At 38.8% G+C, this 17,921-nt stretch overlaps 1 protein-coding gene across 5 annotated transcripts in view; it reads left to right on the top strand.

The window, feature by feature from the left end:
- LOC134529692 (homeobox protein cut) overlaps nucleotides 1–17,921 on the top strand; it is a 393,665-nt gene that overhangs the window by 192,672 nt on the left and 183,072 nt on the right. The window lies entirely within an intron of this gene.

The following is a 17,921-nucleotide window of genomic DNA, read 5'->3' as shown; positions in this document are numbered from 1 at the left end:
CGCCGGCTGCTGGTCTGACGGGGGAGGTGTCGGAGAAGGATTCGGCGGATGCGAGGGCCCAGTTGCCCCTCGGACTGGGCGCGGATCCACGCTAATCAACAAACACTGCCCCTCGCTGGTCCTCCCTGCCTCAAAGGGCTGGACTTCTCTCGCAGCAGCGCAAGACGCCCAGTAGTGCCATACCGCATGCTGCAGAAACCAGCTGTACTTGATCTCCTGCTAAACCATCGGTTTTCGCCTGCATTTTTCCTACACCGACAGTTGTAACACAAAAAAAATGTCTATTTTATTGCTGCCCAAAACATCACTTTTCACTATAACTGTGCAACATTTAAATGTCAGTGTTTCTGACATTAAAAATTTAATGGAACAGCCATAACGGTCAAATATCCACTTCATCATCATCCCCATTAAAATAATGTGTATGATTTTTGAATAGATTATCAAACGAGTTTACACTTATTGTAGTTTTGATCTATTTTTGTGGCTTTAGTACTGATACTTAAGTTCGTCTGGTAAAAAAAGGAAACAGTTAAATTTTTTAAAAACATTTTCAATAAAAATATTCAAACATATCTCCGCATGGTAATCAGATTTAAAGAAATTAAAAATTAAGTAGCTTACACGAAAGAAAAAAAACTTTTTTTTACAATGAAACACGGAGTATTATTAATGTCAAGTAAAATGGAGTGAAGTAATTATAATGAACACAAAACAGCATTTAACATTAGGTAACTTATAAAGTTTTTAGTAGCTTATATAATAGTGATTTTGTCTCTCACATAGATTACTTTTTCTTGCATGACTACTGGTTTTAACTACTAAAAATTACCCTGTAATATTTTTATTTGTTTGTGTATGCATTTCACGTATATAAATATGCTTTGTTGGTCGTGTCGCTTATTCGTGTGATTTTAATAGCCAAAAGACTTTTTATTCAAAGCTGCATTCACTGTGAATGTTCCGGCACTTAGAATTGCTGAGCCTGGTTTACTCAGGTAATAAACAAATCATTACATAGGGATATGCGTCCTTATGCACTGAACATGCCATTGAAATTGTTGTAGTTTTTATTCAGTACGCTAGCATTACGTTGTTATGTGTGTATTCGTTTCACCTCGGGTGAAGTTCTGTGGTTTGGCCATTAGTGGTAAAGAGTTGCACACCACGTGACCTTAACTTCACCCTATCAATATAAACATAAAAGTTTTATTGTTATTGTTTTACAAGGGGTTTGGCGAGGGCTGCGTTTGGCCATAGCGATTCTTCGTGGAGATTACTATAAACTAAGCATTCATTGGACTTACAGACGCAACCAGACAATTTTGTTGGTAAGTTACACACGTAAACATAAGCCTCACAGGAATAGAAGTTGAATTATAAACCATATCATCGAATGGCGTGACTATGATGCTTTAAAGTCCTTGTCCGGAGTATGTTATTAAGCTGTTTGATGGCAGATTCCTTGGTTCGATTCATCGTTGAAGCAGGACATTTCAAATATCTACTTCCTGACTTATCAGATAAAGTTAAAAGCTATTTTACATTTGGCCCGCTGGCTATAATGTCATATACGTTTGTAAGTAACTATTTTTTTTTTGCGTGCTCATGTCATTATAAATTTCTCATGAGCAGCAGTTGGTTCAATACATGTTCAGAAAAGCTCATTTAGCAAACGTCACCATGTGAACCTCCTCTATTCTCCATCACTATCGGGTTAGTTTGAGCTGGACATGTACAACATTGTTACAATGTTTTATGTTCTGAATATTTTACATTTTCACCCAAATTTCCTAAGTTTTCTTAATTTTTAAGCAATTATAAAAATAACATTATTAACGATGTACCATACCTCAACGTGCAGCCGAGAGCAGTTGATATGCCCATTAATCACGGAATCATAAAATCAGAATTTAAAAAATGGTAGTTTTCGAGCTAAAGCATTTTTTTAAATGTTTTAAATCCCCATCCTGCACCAAACTGTTAGATACTCTGACTAAAAATTGTTTCTATATAATCATTAATAGGTAATCGTACTCTTTATAATTCAAAATTAGATCATTCATCCTATACTTTGAGGAAAAAGGTAATTCTTTTCACGACTTATGCAGCCATAATTTTTAACCGGATAACACTGACTATTCAGTGTAAAGAAAAATCTGTGTTAACTTAAATAGGTTATTTGCCTTAATAAGTAATATTTTAAAATAACTTGCTAAGTTAGCAAAGTAATTATTTTACAGTATGGCTAATCAAATTTACAAAATTAATTTTTTTGCCGCAAAATTCTTCAAATAATTTTCCCCAAAAGTATAGTATGACTGACTTTATCTTGAATTGTTATCAACAGTATGGTTATTTATGGTTGCGTAGTATAGATTTTTAGTAACAGTATCTAATAAGGTGCAAGGTTGGTATTTAAAATATTTCGAAAAAAATTCCTATGCCTCGAAAACTACGATTCATTTTTAACTGGGCTATCATCTTTTCTCGGCTTGACGTTAAGTTATGGAACACTCTGTATAGTGTTATTTCATTTCTAATTTCTATCCTATATCTTGTTTCTCGTATTTAACTGTGAGTCGTGTAGGCGCTGTGTAGGAAATAATTATGTGAAAGATGACGTCGACTGTCGTCCGACAGAAATCGGCCAAGTTCGTCGCATCATTTCGGCTGCACTTGTCCACATCCAGTGCAAGTCCCCGAAGTTAGCGTGGGCTTTATGTACTTCTTCCTCTTCTTGGAACTGTCAGGTCGTGCAAGGAATATCCGGAGCGGTGGATCCAAGCTTCGCGAGAAAAGCATGCCATAAAAAACCCAAACCCATGGCCGTATTATATTTCACGAAATAAGTTTGTTGTGTGAAGTTGATCAGCCATTGATGCCCTCCGGCCGCTGCAGTTGAACTAACTTGGACAAATGAAGTCAGAACGATCTGGGCTTTTCCCGTAGTTCCGTGATGGAATAAGCAAACAGCATGCACACCTCTCCCATCACATTTCCATATTTCTTTGGTACTGCAGTCCGAACACCTGGCTAAGATAACAGTGCATTTATAAAAAAAAAAAGTTCATTACAGTCAAAATAGAATAATACGACATGGTTTATAATTCATTCGCCATTGAATAGAGTTTCTGAAACCCCTCATAGTATTTTTCACTTCTGGTTGTGTTGTATACTTCTGCTATCTGACCGAAGTAGTGCTAACGCAGGTCGAACGGCTCGCACTCTATGTTGTTAGAAACAGAGCTTTTTCTAATACGAGCCAAGAAAACAGTTGCAACCATCGTGATAAGATGTTGAAAACGTGGCTTTCTGAACAAATTCTTGTGCTAAGTGTGTAAGTCTAGCAAAGCGTCAATAAAATTTCATACCAAAATAATTTTTTTAGAGGTAATTAAAACAATTTGCTCTGGTAAGAGCAAAACTATCGTAAAAGTACAAAATGCGTGCTGTGTAACCAAGTATTTTATAGTGATAAGTATACTTAAAATAAACTTAAATGTTTTTGATTAGTTATGTCTTAAGATATAGCGCGTTCGATCGTAAAGCTTTATTTTTCATCGAAAAAAACACACTGAGATTGGTGAATTTTCATACGTTTATATTACTTTCAAATGATTGTGGATTTGTGCTTTAAAACGCTTCTGCACTAGTATATTTCACACGACTTGTGCAAAACATCTCACTAGTTATTATTCATGAGAATTTTTGAGGAAGAAAATGTGCCTTTAGAAAGGAGTCGCCAGTGGAACATCCAGCGTGTTTCTTTGAGAAACGAAGTCCTTCAGGTTTTAGTGGACTTGGTCTAGGCTAGAAGCGGCCGCTTGCCTGCTACTGCGTGTTTTTGGGAAGTGTTGTCCTCGATCTGCGTGAACGTCCTCTATCGAGTGACGCCGTACACAACAACGTGGCTGCGACAATGGCTGGGCTCAGCAGAGCAGCTGGCGTGTTTGCTCAGTGATAACGAAAGCTGCAGTGATCTGCTCAGCCACGCTGCCACATGCTGGCGGTCACCTGCGCGACATTCGCTCAGCCTTTGGTAATGATCTCTGGTGATTTACCGCCATTTCTCGTGCGAAACAACCTCAGTTACTGCCGTCTCCTCGCGCAGTTATTCGTGACGAAGGTCACAGCGTCCATTGTTCTGTTCGTGAAGATTTGTGCAGTCATCTCTGCAGCAGAGACTGTTTATTGTAGACATTGCGTCAATAGCCGTGAATCGAGAGTCGGATCTCGCGAAGCTAGTTCTGCAAGAAACCGCATGCATGGAAAATAAGTTTTATGAGCTTTATCTACATACCTTCTCTTCCGAAAAATATCATTAATCATTTTTAAATATGCACGTTTCAACTCAATGCGCACCTACAGTTTGCCAGAAAGGCGTGTTTATCTAAAAGATAATTTAATTTTTCCACAGTGACGATAACGGATAGAATGACAGATTCTTACCACCAGAAACTCTATGTACCTACTGAGACAGTATCAAAATTACTGTATATTTTTACTTCTATACATACTTTTTTAAATGGTGAAATAAACGACACTTCCATTACGGTTCTAAGAAAATTTTACATTGTGGATATTGTTTGGCTCAATTACCATTTGTATTTTAATCAAAACAATTGTAGCTGCATGTAGCACCATTAGCTGATTATCTGACTACTAGACGACTCTATCACGCAAGAGACAGACGAGGTTGTGACACGATGTTATTGTGTGTGTTGGAAACCTAGAAGCTTGGGAGTGCGCGTTTCACCATCTTCATCTCTGTGGGACTTTACGGTCTTTCCCGGCTGTGCGATGGATCATGTTTAGAGACCCGTGAATTTCGCGGATTCATTTCGTGTTATGCTAAAATTCAAATAATTATACCTTAGTGCTGCTTCTGTCATTGGTTCTCTGTTAATCTGGAGGACTGAGGGCCAATTAGAGGCCCTCACTCGTGGAAGTGTCGAATCACAGGCCACCCAGTCGAGACGACTCACAAGTCAACAGCCAATGAACAGTTGGCATTTGCCCGAGTGTGTAGAGGATATTGGAGTCTATCCTGGAGGTCATTGAATCCGCGAAATTCACGGGTCTCTAATCATGTTGCTACTTTGGAGGCTCTACAGTCCAAGATAGTATTGGGGAAACCCCCTTTCAATCATTTTTGACTCCGAATATTAGTTTGTGTTCAAAACGAAAACTAAACTATCATTCAGGAATACCCAATCAGAAATCTTGAGAATGTGGGCAACAAAGAATATTATTCTAATGCTATGCTCATCATTTTACGGACGCTGCATTTTATATATAAAACTAGACAGATTCCGACCACATGTTTAAACTCTTGACAAACTTCACTTTTATTTGGATTGGAGTTTTTTTATTTGAATGAAACATTAACACAATATTACTATATATTAATGTGAGTTAATTTTGGTACGTCGTTTACATTGTAGTGTGGGTAGGCACTCTGCAAAGAAATACTCTAAATATAAAATATTTTTCATTTTGTCCTTAAAGACACGTTATGATATTCAATCATAGGTTTGTCAAAAAACTCATCATTCAGGAAAGTGATTGGCATTCATCCCACACCACACTGCGACTTACATCAGATGATTGGCACAGTTCATTTCGGAATCAGTTATTCTTACACACAACTATATTACTAGATACATCATATATGTCATCAAAGACCTGAGATATTTACGAGTTCGGTATGTTGCAAGTAAGGTTGGACAGTCCAACAAATTAATCAATATCACAGACGAACTACAGTGGGTGGTTTGTTAAGAAAATTGATGAATTTGTCTCAGTTCTAAGTTTCTTTTAAGGACAGGATACAGGCCTTTGAAGGTGTGAATCTTAAAGGTCTTAATATCAAAAATTGTAGGACGTACGTTTTCCAAAAGAAACATTGTTAGTAATGCGAAAATGTTTTTATTGACTGACATTCTCATTATAACATGATGTAACATGCTTAAATACGTTTGCAATCCAAGTAGATGTTTCCTGTGGTACCACATTATATGAATCGTGGTTAAGTTTCAGATATTTACATATTCACGCACGTGTGAACAATATCGCCACCGGGTCTGGCATTACAGTCTTCTATGTTGATATTTATTAATTATATTGCTTGGTAATCAAGGGATTTTACTTAATAACAACACCGCTCTATGATCTATCAGTGCTGATTACTAATCGTATAACTTTTTTATAGAATAAACAAGGGTTTTATAAATTTTGTTTGAGTTAGAAAGGTGAAAAAATAGGCATGAAATACCAACATATAGAATGTGTATTCGTTTTAACCTTGAAAGTGGTTTTGAAAAATGTAGGCTTGGGTTTCCGAATTGGAATATTTATTTTTATCTAACTATTTGCTAAAAGTTGTTTACTGGAACTCACTACTGTAAGTTTCAAAGAACCACGTCACTTTTTATTGAAATGATTTTGTTAATCAGACGACGCGAGCAAGTTCGGTAGAAAGTTGAGAAATAAGTCTGTGGTAGCTGAGATGGCGTCGCTACCAAATGACCTTTTCACACGCAGCTTTTTTACAATGAAATCTCTCCTATCACATGACTGAAAAATAATAAAAAAAGATAATCCCCTTCCCTAATAGGCCTGGCCCAAGGTCCCCCCCCCCCCTCCACCATCCAGTGGCCCCGCAGGGCGCATCAAGGCGGGCGGTGCGGCAGGATTAGGGCGTAGGGAAGACAACAGCCCTACGCCATAATTCACGTTTTCTCATTACAGCCGGTGTGCATATTTGATCTGCCCTCACATCATTCGAGCGAAAAACTTCATACCACTCGGTTCCCCATTATATATTATTTACCATCAAGGGCGTATCGACCTCCCCGCTTCCACCCTCCGCCGGCACCTTTACTTGCTGCTTTCTTCATATATTACAAACCTCCCCGTTTCCTTTTGCAGTCTCCCGCCTCACCTCTCCATTCTTTCTTATTTAATGCATTTCACCCTTACCTTCTGTCATATTCTCCTCTCCGCAGCCTCCGACGATCCCGCAACCATATTGCTTACTTTTTCATATTCGCGTTACCGACCCAGGCCGCGCGCGCTCTGCCGGCGCGCCAACATATTGCGCACCTAGACCCGCCCGCGAGTTACGACTGCCTTGACCCGCCGTTCTTCAGTTTCCAGCCGCGTCGAAGCAGACGAATTGTTCGGAACTTCTCCAGTTCGTACTTGGTCCTCCTTCCTTGTCTGAGATCTTCTGCCTTCCCTTCGATGACGTCACTCAGCAATCAATTCCTTCTCGTAATGCGTATCCGACCATGCAAGTTTGTATTATTTGGAACCGTAAAAATTGTTGGCATGGCAAGCATTATTAATAGAGCCCGGAAAAATTCGCGAATTCATTTCGCGATAGGCTAAACTACAAATAGTTATACCTCAGTGCTGCCTCTGCTATTGGCTCACAACTCACCTGGATGACTTGAGCCAATGAGAAACACTCAACCAAAGCTGTATCGAATCACAGGCTGCTACATTGGGACGTCTCACAAGACAGCAGCCAATGAGTGGGTGAAATTTGACCGTGTGTACGTAGAAATATGGAGTTCATCCTACAGGTCATTGAACCCGCGAATTTTTCCGGTCCCTAATTATTAAGCAGTTGCGAGGTTTTTTTTTTTGCACGGAAGTTTCTTATTGGTCGTAGCTGTGAACAGTTTTTTTTTCTCTCGATGAAACAACTTCAAATATAAAAAACTACCAGACAAACATTAGCTAAGTTAGAATGAATGCAGGGGATGTCTCCTGCTGGTTCTCATGCAGTGTCTTTCCACAAACTCTTATAAAACTCTAAAACGCAAACTATGGCTAAATAAATGTTAATACTCATAGATGGTGGTGAAAAACTCCCAACGATTTAATATAAATTTATGATTATGTGTGCAGTTTGCTTGATTGTTAAATTACTTGAGAAAAAATAACTAAGTTGTTTAGAAAAAAAATTGATTTTCGTGACATTTTAGGAGCCTCTACAATAATCAGATGTTGCTGAAGTTACGTGTGTGCGATTATATGACGGCCAGGAGTAAAAAAGATTTTATCGGGAAAAAATGCATTTCTAAATACTATGTCATCGTTTGGATTTCATTGTCGGCTGCATCTTCCTTAGATACAGGAAAAATTCGCGGTTTCATCTCGTGGTAGGTTAGCATTCAAATACGTATTCCCTGTATTGCTTTTGATAATGAATCACAGTTTATCTGAGGTCTATGTCCTATGGGTCGATGACAAACCCTTACCCAAAAAGTATCCAATCACAGGCTGCTTAGTTCACACATCTCACAGGGCAACATCCATTGAACGAGGGAATTTAACCATTCCGTAATCTCTCCTCCGGTACGGCTTTGCCTGTTTCCAGGGCAGTTGCGCACGTTCCGAGTCAAAGTTATGATCATTATTTACTCTAGAAAACAAGAGAAGGGCACTGAAATTCACCAATACGTTTTGACAACGACCAAGCCGCTGTAAAGAACGAGTCGCCACATTTTGGCGTATGGTATGACCACTTACTCTAGAGTCGGACGTCCTCTGGAACTCTACGGAAGAGCTTCTTATGAACCTAATTTCAAATTAAGCCTCTGTGCTTTTCGTGCAAGAAAGACTGACAAGGTGTTTCAGTCACGTATTAAAGTTTCACAGCATTGCTATAACTAGAGACCGGAAAAATTCGCGGATTCATCTCGCGATTGGCTAGAATCCAAACTAGTTCAACTTCATGCTGCTTCAGTGATTGGACCACAGTTTACCTGAATGGCCCTAAGCCAATGAAGAATACTCAACAAAAAACAACACCGAATCATAAGCATTCCAGTTGACAGGTGTCACGGATTAGAAGCCAATCAGCAAGTGTAATTTGCATAAGTACATAGAGGATCGTGGAGTCTATCCTAGAGGTCATTGAAACCGCGAATTTTTCCAGTCCCTAGCTATAAATAACTTTCATGGCAATTGTGTTTATTGTGTTGAACATCAGTCTTATCTTTCCCTGTAGTTCCATAATTATGTACATGTTAACGTTTTCCTTTTGAGAAGAAAAAAAAATCTTTGTTCTGAAATACGCAACCAAATATTTCATCAGAATTTTTAATTCAAAAATTCATCAATAGTTTTTTTCTGTGTTTCGTGAATAGGTTAAAGAATTTTCTCTGAGCTTGGCTACGGATATTCTCAGTCCCGTAGCTATTTAAAGTAACCGTGAGCGCCGAGCTCACCCTAAGGGAATTGTAACTTTCAGGATTGAAGCTCGGTTGGTAAAGATACATTTCGTGCCTGTTTTGCATTGATTGAGTGGAATGCATGCATGCAAGAGAGAGATAATTGTACATAAAAAAAGAACGGTTGTTTCCTAGGCCCCTCCTTTTTTCAACTCCCCAAATCCCCAAAGTCATTATTGCAGCCTTCTACATCTCAGTTACTTGAAGATGGCGCCGCAGCTTAGTGCAAGATGTTTTCATCAATCTTTGTTCTCTTGCACACGCGTATTATAAATTATCCACAAAATGATGTAATGCTGCAATGCTCTGATAATGTTGTGGTTTCATAAAAAAATACCTTTATTTTAATTCAAGTCGTTAAAATCTCAAAATCGATAACCTTTAATTCTAAAAACTACCGGTGAGCCAATGCTTATAGAACCGAAAACATTTTCTTTTGCAAATAAATTTCAAAAGCATAACCGATACAAGACGTTACAGAGTCCAGATATCCTGTTTACCAACAAAGCAGTTGATGATCAGTTACGTCAGATAGACGAAGTCAATATTTAATTAACTGCCATCACAATAAACTGCAAGTCATTTGCCAGTACTTAAATAAGTGACTATGAGTTCAAATCCATTGCAAATTATTGGAGTAACGGATAAAAACATAACACCATAAACAACAGAACGTTTTGCTGCTAAATATGCGCGTACACGTAGTAATAGTCATTTTTGACAGCATTAGTGTTCCGAATCGGATATTTTACAACCACATAGATAACAATTTATATGGAAAGTGATCAAATGTCGGGTTATACTGTTAATCTAGAAATATTTATTTGACAAAGGTTTTGCGTAGAAATCACACAATTTTAAAAAGTTATAAACTGTAATAAAATATATGTTTTACAGTTTTCATTAGAATTTCAATCAAATTTTTTAATGTCAAGCATGAATTAAAGTGGCAAACATTTGGGCAACATATTGTTAATAAAAACAAGCACGGGACAAAAGACAAAATGACAGAATAAGAAATCGCCAGAAAAAACTAGCAGTCATGTACAGCCAATTGAAAAAAATAGTGACACAGAAAATGAAAACACAATGGCTGGGTACATTCATAGCAGTCGTGTATTTGGATTTTTAAAAACTTTGACAGTAAATTAGCAACTAATGAAAACAACACACAACGCACAAAATATTACGATATAGAAAAATAAAAAAAAAATAATAATAAGCAGTGACACAAATTAAAACCAAACACATAGTTTACGCAAAAAAAAAAATAAAGAAGAAGAACTTTGCAGGAAGACGAAAGAAACAAAAACATAATTCAATGTATGTAAGGAAATTTCTTTTCCAGACAATATACGCGATACAATAAAAAAAAAACCATTATTTAAGATGCATAATAGATTCCGCATTTCCACGCAATTGTGCTATGAACAAAAACCAAAACTTGTTATTTCAAGTATTCTTATGTTTGATATGACCACGGTGCAATGATTTAGCGTAGTTGTACCTGACGCAGCACGAGGTGAAGTATGCAGCCAGGAGTTCGTGTGTTCTGACCGCGGGTTGCGTGATCTGCGAGGTATAATCAATTAAAACAGGCCACGTAAGACAGTTAAATTATTCATAAAGTTCTACCATAAATTCGGAGACGATAGTGAGAAAGAATACGTTTTAACTACGTAATTAAGTAGTAGACTTTCACGTCACCCATCGCCTACGTACCATCGTTTACAGCAAAAAAAACAAGTTGTACTTCACTTACAATTCCTTGGCGCATAATGCACAAGACTCGTGTTGTACGTTATTTATTGATGTGGATATTCGGGAAAATTCAGGGTCGTTACATATTTACATTTCGAGTCTAAAACTTTCAGAGTCAATTAAAATGGATTGTGAAAACAATATAACATTAAAAAAATTTCCCCGAATAGATACAAACTTCATAGCCTTCAAAAAAAAACATCAGCTTCACGATCAGAAGGCTATTCATCCGTCCATCACTCAGAATTTCAAGTTTGCCGAGATTCTGACGGACGGTTAGAATTGTTCGGGCCTTCCGATTGGCTAAAAGACACGTGATTAACTGGCGGACGAGGGACTGACGGAAGCGGAGGATTGTCATAAATCTGGTTTTAAAGACGACAAATTTTAATTAGAGACAGGAAAAATTCGCGGGTTCATTTCGCGATAGGCTAGAATCCAAGTGCGTGTAACTTATTGCCGCTTCAGTGATTGGAACACAGTTTGCCTGAAGGACTGTGAGCCAATGAATGACCCTCAACGTAAGACGTATTGAATCATAAGCATCCCAGTTAGCAGGTGTCACGAGTCAGTAGCCAATGAGCTGGTTTAATATTCCCGGGTATATAGAGGATCGTGGAGTCCATCCTAGAAGTCATTCAAACCGCGAATTTTTCCAGTTCCTACAAATAATAATCATATTAACAGAGAATATTTTAAGAGCTTCGAATATCCAGTTGAATCGATGATCTCAATATTTCTCTGTTCACGAACTGTTGGCTGGTTTTCGTAAACAATCATTTTTAAGCGATATTCATTTATCAGCATAGTAAATAATTGATGTTGAGGAAGATGATCTGTGAATCAGTCTAGCTGTCTGTATTACCATCCGCTGGTACAGTAGCTACACGTTTGCGCGCTTATGACCACAGAGGTAAAAAAAGCCAGTAGAAAAATTACAGTTTTTTTCACAAATTTCTTGGGAAAGTCATTTGCTTCACTTTACAGCTTGTTTATAAGCTTACTTCCAGTATATTGCTTTTCTTCGCTCACTCTACATTTTACGACATGGCATTAAGCTCTAGCCAATGTTCTAAAATATTCCGCCAAGAAAACTGTGATATAGTGTCGCACAACAAACAAGTACAATTTAGGACCTGGCTCAATTCTACCAAGGGAATGGAAAATCAACTGTGTTGAAATAAACACCTACGTACGCATAAGACGTTCTTAAAAACACCAATTCAAAGAAGTCGTATGGAAAAAGCAACGCTGTTGAAACACATTGCTAAAATATGTACTGGAAATAAAAATTTGCCGTTACTCTGTGTTTTAAAGTTAGCAGCAGTGTAATTAGATTTACGCAAAAAACTGAGATGTCATTTAGAACGTAGAATTTAATTTATATCTAGTACTTTGTATACATGTTTAATTTGGTAAATTATTTACGTGCCTGGTTCATTATTTTAAAAGTAATTATCGTTTGTTTGAAAAGAGCGAGTTTTTTTCACTAATAGGTATAATTTCGCTCAGTTGCTTTGAAATGTTAGCAATTTCGTAGAAAGATCTGACAACCATTTTTTTTTTCTTTTTAATAAATGCTTCGGGAAATGGGGTCGAATAGTTTGAACATACATTTTCCGTGATGGTTTTTATGATGCAGTCTTTGTATTATAAATAACTTATAATGTCATCAGTTATGTTTTTTTAAAACGTAAAAATTCTGTCGAGCCATTGAAAACGTTGTTTGTTCACAAGCTTAGCGTACGCGTCAGTCATTTTGACAGAAATTGATGAAAATAGTTCTGCGCTTCAACTTGATATTAAACGTGTAACTGTAAAATGTGCAGATGATTATGTCGGGATCTATTATTTCTTAATGAACACCGTAAAAATGGCACGCAAGTTGTATAATATAAAACATAATGTGTCTATCAATGTTTGAGTCCCGTGTGGGTGATACACGAAGAATGAGAGGTATATATCAAGCAGACAGTCATGAAGTTGTTGTGTGAATGGGAGAAAAAAAACCACTTATCGGCTGATTCTTAGTCTGCGTTCAGCATCTACGTAAAGAAAACGATCTATTGAAAATTTCATACATTTTTTTTTCTAACCGGTTTCTGATTTCAAATCACGTTTAAGAACTTCTGCACAGGTTTCTTCTCATCGTGTATTTTACGTCAATGAAAGCGGCTAAAAGAGGTGACATTGGGTTCCGTGTGACCTCTCAGATTCTCACAGTTGCGCGCACGTAGAGGCGACCGGGTATTTGGTGCGCGTGCCACTGTCGCCCTTATGGCTCCCCAGCCCCTGGGTTTCGAAGAACGCCCAGTGTTGCCAAGTTACACCAAAAATCCTGGTCAACTTAAAAAATAACTATTTACCTTAATAATATTTAAATTAACAATAACATCACAAAACAGTATTAAGAACACCACGAAAGCGTAGTACCTATTTCAAAATATCTTCGACAAATGGTTCCTAGCGCACTGATTCTAGAATGTTTGCAAGAGTTCGTTATCTCCCCATTTATCCACTCGTGGTGTACTTGCTTATAAACGGGACTGCTTCCATGCTTGCTCTAAGAGATTTGGAATTCAATAACCCTTGAGCAATCCTGTATACAGTTAGGCCCATCACTGACGTAATGATAGCGTAACGCTGTGAGACAGCGCCTGCCTGCAGAATTCCAGCGTGTGGCGGGAAGTCGCCCACCAGGGGTCAGAGGCGGGCACTGCGTAGGTAGTCACACACAGCAACACTTTTATTTTTTTTAAATATCTTTTAAGAAATGTATTTGAATTTTTCACCAAAAGATGGCGCCAGAAGTTAAAGGAGAGCTTTTAATTTTATTTAATTTCGTGAGATCTTAATCATTATTTCACGTTTCTAATTAGAATAATTAACTTCGCAAACTAAAAAAATATTCCATTTATCGCTGAAAATCAAGTTTTATTACGCGAGTATGTCGTTATAATCCATTAAAGATATTCGAATGAGACGTTTCACACGCAATGTAGTTTTTCAAGAGGTTCTTTATTAACAATTTTTGACGTGATAACGTCTTATAAATCGATGAACGCCGGCTGCACGCACGAAAAATTGCCACGTTCCGCCTGAGCCGAGCGTGCAAGAACCGGCCAACCAACGTGCGAGAAAATCTTCTATAATACCAAACAGGTTAAGGCGGGCTTTTTAACCTAATTGTTCGTGATTTATATTTAAACAAATTATTTAAATTAAATTTGCAAAAAACTGTAAATAATATTTGAAAATTAAAAAATATGCAATTTTTCATCACTGTTTTGTTATGACGTTATCACGTAAAATTATCGTCCGTAAACCGACTTTACAGACAACCCCCCCCCCCCCTTTTTTTTTTATCATTATGTATATGTCAGAACTAATTTTCATTTGCACAATGCTAAAATAAATTGAAATTTGGATAAATATTACGTGTGTATTGAATAGTTTATCGCACCGGGTGCCTCAGGCACGCCAGGCAGCGAGCCGCCCCCGCAGGCCCGCGCTGATACGGCGCGCGTCTCCTGACGCGACGTGAGAATCGCCGGCGCGCGCAGGTCCCAGGCTGTGGTGGCAGCCCTGCCTCCCTCGCCGGCTGATCGCCCAGGTTGGCAACTGCAGCGCGCCTCGGTGGGAAGCCTACGATTCACTCGTCCTTCTGGACATACCCTAATACTCACGTTGGCAAGCCTTCTTTCAACAACCGAGAGAGCCAAACGACCGATCGTGCATCATCGTTTTTTTTTTTTTTGTTAATTGTAAATAACTATACAACTCATGATAACTAATGGTCAATTAGGTTAGGTTAGCTACATTATAAATACTTTAAAACAATGTGGACGGTTGATTTGGTTAGGATAGCTACATTAAAGATACTGTAAAATCATGTTAACTGTTTCCCCCAATTAAATACACCTGTTGTGGTACGGAAAAAAAAAGCGAGCATGATCTTCGGGGAACTTCGGGTTTGGTTCTCTCGTCTGTGAAAAGAAGGCTTGCCAACGTGAGTATTCGGGTATGTCCAGAAGGACGAGTGAATCGTAGGCTTCCCCTCCTCGGTGTCCGCGTCTCTGCGGGGGCGACGCGACACTCGTCACAGTTAACCACCGAGAGAAGCCTAAGATGTCCAAGTTCTGTCCCTGCCCGAACAGGCCCGAATATTCACCTTCGGCCAACCTCGGGATTCGTTTTATTTTTGCGCAGGAAAAAATGAATTCAAATATTAAAAGTGGTCGGTTAGTTTAGCTACATTAAAACACTTAAAAACACTACGGACGGTCAGTTAGGTTAGTATAACTACATTAAAATAAACAGAGAAATATAAATATATATATAAATAAACCCGAGGTTTGCCGAAGGTGAATTGTTCGGGTGTAATCGGGCAGGGACAGAACTTGATGTACATCTTAGGCTTCCCAACCACCGAGGGCTGTCATTGCTGACGCTCCTGACTCTATGTTTGAGGTTGTGGAATCGCGTTCCTCTTTGCACGCATGACTGCCTGTGCGTTGTTTGGTCCTACTGGTGCCATTGCAGGTGTTATGTTCAGCCAAATCACATGTTTTTTGAAGGAATAGTTCGTGAACACACACGCAGCTACGTATGTCAGTTCGCTTGGCAGATAGCGAGCCATGATGGGTTCGTGCGCAGAACTCAAGAATGTCTGGATGGGCGACAGTAGACACACGGTGCTCGCTGTAGCCTAAAACATCCTGCACGAGGACTCGGGGGGGGGGGGGAGCACTTGCGTACTGGCTTCGATGGAAGTTTACAACGAAACTGATGCCCCAAAGGCACACGAGTGGTTGTGGAGGTCTCCACAAAAACATCCCATCACCAAGATACGTGACCCACAGCTTCCCGACATAAGATTGTCTATTTATTGAGCCAAATCTTGCATTCTAGTAGTTCGTACTTATATATATATAGGTAGTTTACTATTTTTAACATATTTCCTTTCGACTACCTTCTAGTCGACAGAAAGGTCCTTGGCGTCAATATAGAACTTCAACACGCTTGACGATTACACTCTAAATAAAACAAACTCATAAAAATACTGAAAATTAAAGGAATTCTACAGAAATGTTTTTAAAACTTCTCTAAACAGATTCTAAACAAAGCGGATTCAACAGTTCCTAATGAGATTCCACTGATTCGCAGTATTTTTGACAGTTTAGTGTTCAGATATTAGAGAACTATCTATCGGTCATGGCTTACTGTAATAGACCAGCCGAAGCAACTTATTGAATTGATTCCGGGATATCAAGACCAAGAGAACTGAGATCAGAGAGTCTGAGTCTTTCTGAATGCGAGATCAACGTAGCCTATTGCCACATATCGTCGATATCGACCATAGTTAGACTCTTATAATGATGTTGCATTTGGTATCACTCTTACATCTCTTACCACAATCTTACCACAAACTTATTTGCAAAAAATTTCTGCCCTTTAGGAAATCCTACTCAGAAAATTGTACGCTACCAATCACCGAATCTACCATGAGAAAGGCTATCGAGAAACTTCCATCGCAACACACGGGCATAAAGGTTGACGTCATCAACAGAAATACCGTTAGAATGGATGATCTTGATCTGCACTATTGTTCGGCTGGCGTCTGACTGGAGTTATTGTGCGTTTTTTTTTTGAGGTCTGTAAGCGCGGGGGCGCTAAGGGCTACACTGGCTGGCACAGCATATGCCTCATCGCATCTACGCGCAAGGCGCACCGAAATGGCGCGCAATCTCCCCGTTGTCGGCCCGCCTCTGAGGGACCTCCTGAGGCGTCTCTATCAGTTTATGGCGTGGCAATAAAGATAAAGGCGTGATGCTCGTTGGACTGCCGCTTTCGAGATTCTGCACCGGAATTTTCATATTTCCAGACCATCGTGGATACATTCTGGAACTCGGTTCGGGAACGGCAGGGCGAGAAAAACCACACCAGCAGTCAAACATGGACAGTTTGGTACATGCTTTCAGACGACCCTCAAGATACCTTGGCCTCTTTGACACCTGAAGTTGACCAGGTGGTTTTGCAGCCCAGGCAGTTCCAGGCAGAAGGCAGCCTTAGACCAAGTAGCGTTTATGGATTGGCCTAGTATTCATTCACAAGCGACAGTACTGATGATGACAACTAAACTACAAAGTCATTGCAGAGCCGCGTGACTCGACTCGAAGTCATGTTCGTGGGCTGACTCCGGCCGTCAACTCTGGGATGGTTTATCTTCCATGCGAGTGCCGGTCCAGCTACCAAACACACGCCTTCTTCGCTTCCGATAAAGTCCAGCTATTGGACACCACTAAAAACATTAATACTCATTTAATTTTTTTCCAATTTGTTATGACATGCAAATTACTTATTGGTTTAACATTGTTGAAATTGAGAAAGCTTGCAATGTGAATTTTCTTCATAAATAACTACATAGAATGTATGACAAAAGAAACATGTCAATCTAGTAGAAAATGGTTATCCAACAAAGACAATAAAAACACGATTTATTAAAATTAATTAAGTTTTGGGTTGAAATTGATGTCTGGTGGTAAATCTGAAAAAAAAAAAATTCATTACTTACGTTTTGGGTCAGAAATATCCAACGAAAAATTGTAGGCTTCTGGTGTGTAAGATTGGCTGGCGGAGCCATTACCCAGGAACTCCCGAATGGTATGACTTTCTTCTCGCAAACCGCACTCGTCTTCCGTGCGACCATGTTGAGGAAATTATTTTTTATTTATTCAAGTTTTATGTTACAACTGACACTTAGAATTATTATTATTATTTTTTTGAAATTGTAATTTTACCTTGCTTATGTTTATTTTCTTCTTTGTTGTTTTTAACAATCTTTATAGGTTTCGCAGTCACAACGCAGATCGTTGCTAAAAGAAACGCCGCTCTGTGAACTTTTATCTTGAC

This window comes from Bacillus rossius, chromosome 2 (assembly GCF_032445375.1).
Source record: "Bacillus rossius redtenbacheri isolate Brsri chromosome 2, Brsri_v3, whole genome shotgun sequence".
Taxonomy (NCBI): domain Eukaryota; kingdom Metazoa; phylum Arthropoda; class Insecta; order Phasmatodea; family Bacillidae; genus Bacillus; species Bacillus rossius.
This window is presented reverse-complemented; position numbering and strand designations above follow the sequence as displayed.